This window comes from Glycine soja, chromosome 4, assembly GCF_004193775.1.
Source record: "Glycine soja cultivar W05 chromosome 4, ASM419377v2, whole genome shotgun sequence".
Lineage (NCBI taxonomy): Eukaryota > Viridiplantae > Streptophyta > Magnoliopsida > Fabales > Fabaceae > Glycine > Glycine soja.
This window is the reverse complement of record NC_041005.1, coordinates 23357704-23363184: the sequence shown is the minus strand read 5'-3', so window position 1 is coordinate 23363184 and position 5481 is coordinate 23357704.

Sequence of the window (5481 nt, the reverse complement as noted above, 5' to 3'; positions counted from 1 at the left end):
GCGTTGTCATTCATGTGTCCTCCATTTTCGAGTTTGGAGCTGTGTTCCATGATTGCCTAAGAGAGGACCCTCAAGGCAATCCTCCATTCTCATCCTTTTCCGGAGCCACATGAATGAATTGCATTGTCATTCATGTGTCCTCCATTTTCGAGTTTGGGGCTGTGTTCCATGATTGCCTAAGAGAGGACCCTCAAGGCAATCCTCCATTCTCATCCTTTTCCGGAGCCACCTGAATGAATTGCGTTGTCATTCATGTGTCCTCCATTTTCGAGTTTGGGGCTGTGTTCCATGATTGCCTAAGAGAGGACCCTCAAGGCAATCCTCCATTCTCATCCTTTTCCGGAGCCACATGAATGTTCTTGCTTAGGGCTGTTCATGTGTCCTCCACTTTCGAGTTTGGAGCTGAGTTTCATGATTGCCTAAGTGCGGACCCTCAAGGCAATCCTCCATACTCCACCTTTGTTCGGAGCACCATGAATGTCATTGCCTAGCGCTGTTCATGTGTCTCCATTGTCAAGTGCGAAGCTTCTGGTGACTGGGAAGCACGTTGTTCTGTTGTTTTCGAGATCGGTTCCTTCGCCAAGTATGTGTATATGTGTATATGTGTATTATGTTCGTTGGTCATTGTTATTATTTGTATTTTGTTTTGTGCAGAAGAAAAAAGAAGGAGCGTAGACGAGAGTCGTCATCACAGAAAGGGCAGGACGGACGAAATCAGTGTCCTATCTTTGCTTTCCTCTTATCTCCGATGAGAGGTAAGTAAAGAGGGGCAACTGTCATACCCTAATTTCGTCCGGGGATTATTACTTGATGACATGCAATAAATGAAGTCCCGAGATGTCTCAGAAATCCAAAAGGAAGCAGGCTTGTGTGATCCGTGAAATTCCGTAATGTGGCAGAAGTCAGAAAGAGGTGTTTTTGCGCAATTCGTAAGTTTCCGTAACTTCTTCGAAAGCTAAAAAAGAGTAAACACATAATCCATAAGGATTCATAACCTTGCGGAAGAAAAATAAGTGTCGTTACGAAATTCGTAAAGTTTCATAACATTACGGAAAAGGAATCACCAAACAAATAGAAGGGGGTGTATTTAGTAAAAATGGGGGTGCAAATAGCAACGAGGCCCACTTGGGCCCTCCAGAAGATTCCTCCAGAAGGTTGTTGCTTCTGGAGGAAGCAACCTTGCTCGCCTGGGCGAGCTGGGCGGCAAGCTTCTCCCCTATTTTGCTATAAATAGGGGAAGAAGTGAAGAAGAAAAGGGTTCAGCCCCTTAGGCACTTCTCTCTCTTTCGAATTAGCTGAGGAAAATTAGTTCCGTGAAGAAAATCCAAGCCGAGGCACTTCCGTAACGTTTCTGTGAGTAATTACGCGAAGATTCTCGACCGTTCTTCAAGATTCATCGTTCGTTCTTCGTTTTCTTCAGTCTTCAACGAGTAAGTACCTCAAACCAAGCTTTTCAATTCATTATATGTACCCGTGGTGGTCCACATTTTGTTTCATGTATTTTTATTCTCGTTTTCATTTACTTTTTATACCCCCTTTTGACGTGCTTAAGCCATTTATTTAAGTCATTTCTCGCTTAATCTAAAAATAAAATAAATTTCCACCGATCGTTTGAATTGTATCATTCGTTAATTTTGGTTAAAATGAATTCCGACCGTTCGGTCGTGCTGTAACCATGTTGGAAATAAAAAAAGAGGTAAAATAATAATATAATAATAAAAAATACCTTTTAGTAAAATAAAAGCGGAAAATCAATCGGACGTTTTCTCTTTGGGATTTCTCATTCTTAATTGAATTGACTAATAACTAAAGTGAAACTAAGGCTAAAATCAACTCGCCTAGTCAAGCTCGTCCATCAAAAATAGGTTTTTTTGAAAGTATATCATTTCAGTTTCTTACTAAGTAAAAAAGGATAATTTTTAAGGTCCAACGCCTTAAAATGATCACCCTTCAAGTAAAACAGAACCACTTGATTCACGCATAAGGAAGAACTACGTAGGTCTGATTTCCTCTCTAAAGGAGGGTACGTAGGAGCAAAAGCCTCGCTTTTGTCGACCTCAAAAAATAAAAAGAAATAAAAGTTAAGATAACACAATTCCACAATTCTAAAAATAAGGCTGTTGTCTTTCGAGACAAACGGAAGAGGTGCTAATACCTTCCTCAAGCGTAAATACAACTCCCGAACTTAGAACTTTCATTTTGACCAGTTTCCTTTGGTTTTTCCGACGTTTTCCACAAATAAACGTTGGTGGCGACTCCGCGCATCTTTCCTCCTTTGGAAAGCGCACCTGTGAGCCTCGCCCTCGTTCGCCCGCGAAGGGCACATTGCGACAGGAGGCCATGGATAAGAGCTTGGAGGAAGAAGAAGATGAATGAAGGGAGAGGAAGAGAAGAGCACGAAATTGTGTGCTCTAAAAGAGTCCTGAAATCTGAAGTTTAATATTCAAATGATCAAAGTTCCAAAAAAATGCACACACATGACCTCTATTTATATCCTAAGTGTCACACAAAATTGGAGGGAAATTTGAATTTCAATTCAAATTTCACTTGAATTTGAAATGGAATTTGTGGAGCCAAAATTTCACTAATTATGATTAGTGAATTTTAGTTATGGTTCACACAAAATTAGGGAATTTCAATTATGATTAGTGACTTTTAGTTATGGTTCTACCAATTCAATTAAAAAAATCATATATTTCTAGGGTACCCAACCTACATTATGGAGCCCTAAATACAAGGACCAAAATTAATGAAACCTTAATCTAATATGTACAAAGATAAGTGGGCTCATACTTAGCCCATGGGCCCGAAATCTACCCTAAGGCTCATGAGAACCCTAGGGCCTTCTCTTGCATCTTTGGCCTAATCTTCTTGGAGTCTTCTATCCAATACCCTTGGGGGCAAGGATTGCATCACACTGCTTGTATTTCTTCAATCCTTCATCGTTCTCTTCTCTTTGTTGTAAAGGAAGCTTCCCAGTTATGGAAGGCTAAATCCTCTTTTGTTTCTTCCTTGTAGGTACTTGATGTAAATACATGTATATCTATTTAATGATATTTTGTGTGTTCACTGTGCTATCAGAACTTCATTCTAGCATATCTTTGCCTTGATCATGTAGATGCATGTGTTGTTAGGATTATTCAAAAGTGGAAACTGGTCTGATTCTTAGAACTTGATAGGACAGGGCTAGTTTATCATATTATCACAAGGGATCGGGGTACGGTAACCTAGTTGTTTGTATGTTTGTCTTAATGCGGTTCTGGTTGAGTTTAGTCCAATAAGAGGAATCCGAGGACGATGCTTGATAAGGATTAGGCTAGACTATCATGAGGAATCAGAGTTTAGCATTTTAGGAGACATCATAGAACACATGAGCATTGTTAAGTAGAGAATATCCTTTTAACATCAGGAACCTAATAGGAAGACCAACATGTTGTCTACTTGTCTTTACACATCATTACTCACGTTATTTTCCTTTGAATAGTTAGTTTACATACCTGTTCATAGTCAACACATATCTTTTCATACCAGACACCTATTCACTAAAGTAGCTTTACCAAGTAACACAAGTTCCCCGAGAGTTTGATACTCGGTTCTTACCGTTTTATACTACTTGTGCAATTCGATGCACTTGCCGCGAGTGAATAAGTTTTTGGCACCGTTGCCGAGGAACTTCTTTCTATTTGGAGAGATAGTTTAGTCCTAGGTGTCTATTCTTTGTTCTTTGATAAACTGTGAATATTTACTTTTGATTCATATTTGTTTTCCTCTTGAACTGGATAACCGTTGTTGCTGTTAGTGTTTTATATGCATAGATCTCCCACAGGCAATTCAGTTCCTCTGGACTTGGAGATTGAAGCTACGTTGAGAAGGAACAGAGCCGAGAGAAGAAGAAAATTACTGCAAGACAAGACAGTAGCGGTTATTCTTGAGGAAGAAACTCACTTTTCTGATTGTTCATCATCTGATTCACCATTATCAAGAAAATCTGCGACTTATTTACCAGAAGCCGTTTCCATGGCTGATGAGCACCAGCAAAGGGTTACCCTTGAGGATTATTCAAGCAGTTTAGTGCTGCAATTCTTTACCAACATTGCACGTCCTGAAGTGCAAGCTCACAACATAAACTACCCTCATTCTTTGATTCATTTAATACAGGGGAACTTATTCCAAGGATTACCAAATGAGGACCCCTATGCACATTTGGTAACATTCATTGAAATTTGTAACACTATAAAGATTGTAGGTGTGTGAGATGAAGCCATTAGACTCCATCTATTTTCATTTTCCTTGGCAGGAGAAGCCAAAAGGTGGCTCCACTCATTTAAGGGTAACAGTCTGAAAACCTGGGAAGAAGTTGTTGAAAAGTTTCTGAAGAAATATTTCCCACAGTCAAAGACTACGGAAGGGAAAGCTGGAATCTCTTCATTTCATCAGTTCCCTGACGAGTCCTTAAGTGAAGCGTTGGAGAGGTTTAGAGGTTTATTGAGAAAGATTCCCACCCATGGGTTCTCTGAGCCAATTCAATTGAATATGTTTATAAATGGGCTGAGACCACAAACCAAACAATTGTTAGATGCTTCAGTAGGGGGAAAAATAAAATTGAAGACCCCTGAAGAGGCAACTGAGCCAATTGAGAATATGTCAGCCAGCGATCATGCCATTCTGCGCGACAGAGTTCATCAACCCACAAAGAAAAGCTTGTTAGAACTATCATCACATGACACTTTATTGGCACAGAATAAGTTTCTTTCTAAGCAACTTGAGATTTTAACAGAAACATTCAGTAAGTTGCCAACTAAGCTGTCTATTGGTCAACCTACACATTCTTTTGTTTTGCAGGTTACAGGTTGTACCATCTGTGGTGAGGCTCATGAAATAGTCCAATGTATTCCCATTGAAGAAAACACTCAAGAAGTTCACTATATGGAAAATCAACAGAGACAAGGATATACTCAAGGAGGATTCTTAGGCTTCCAGCAGGGTCCTTATAACCAACAAGGACAGTGGAGGTCACACCCTGGCAATCAATTCAACAAAGACCAGGGTGGACCTTCAAGCAGGCCAATCCAACAAGGGCCTAACATCTTTCAGAGGACTACTAAGTTGGAGGAGACTTTGACTCAGTTTATGCAGGTAACAATGTCAAATCATAAAAGCATTGAGTCAGCATTGAAAAACCATGAGGTCCAGGTGGGACAACTGGCCAAGCAGATAACTGACAAGTCATCCAACAGTTTGTGGCGAATACAGAAAAGAATCCCAAGGAGGAATGCAAAGTTGTGATAACAAGGAGTAAGAGGTTTGTGGAGGCTGAGGATGAGGATAGTGTCGTGTCCAAGAAGAAAGCTGTTGAAAAGAAAGGTACTGATGATAAGAAAGATGATGTGAGAAGTGAAAGCAATCAGGAAAAGGAGAAAAAAATAATGGTAAAGAAAAAGAATTTAACGACCAAGAAAAAGAAAAAGAAGTAGAAAATGA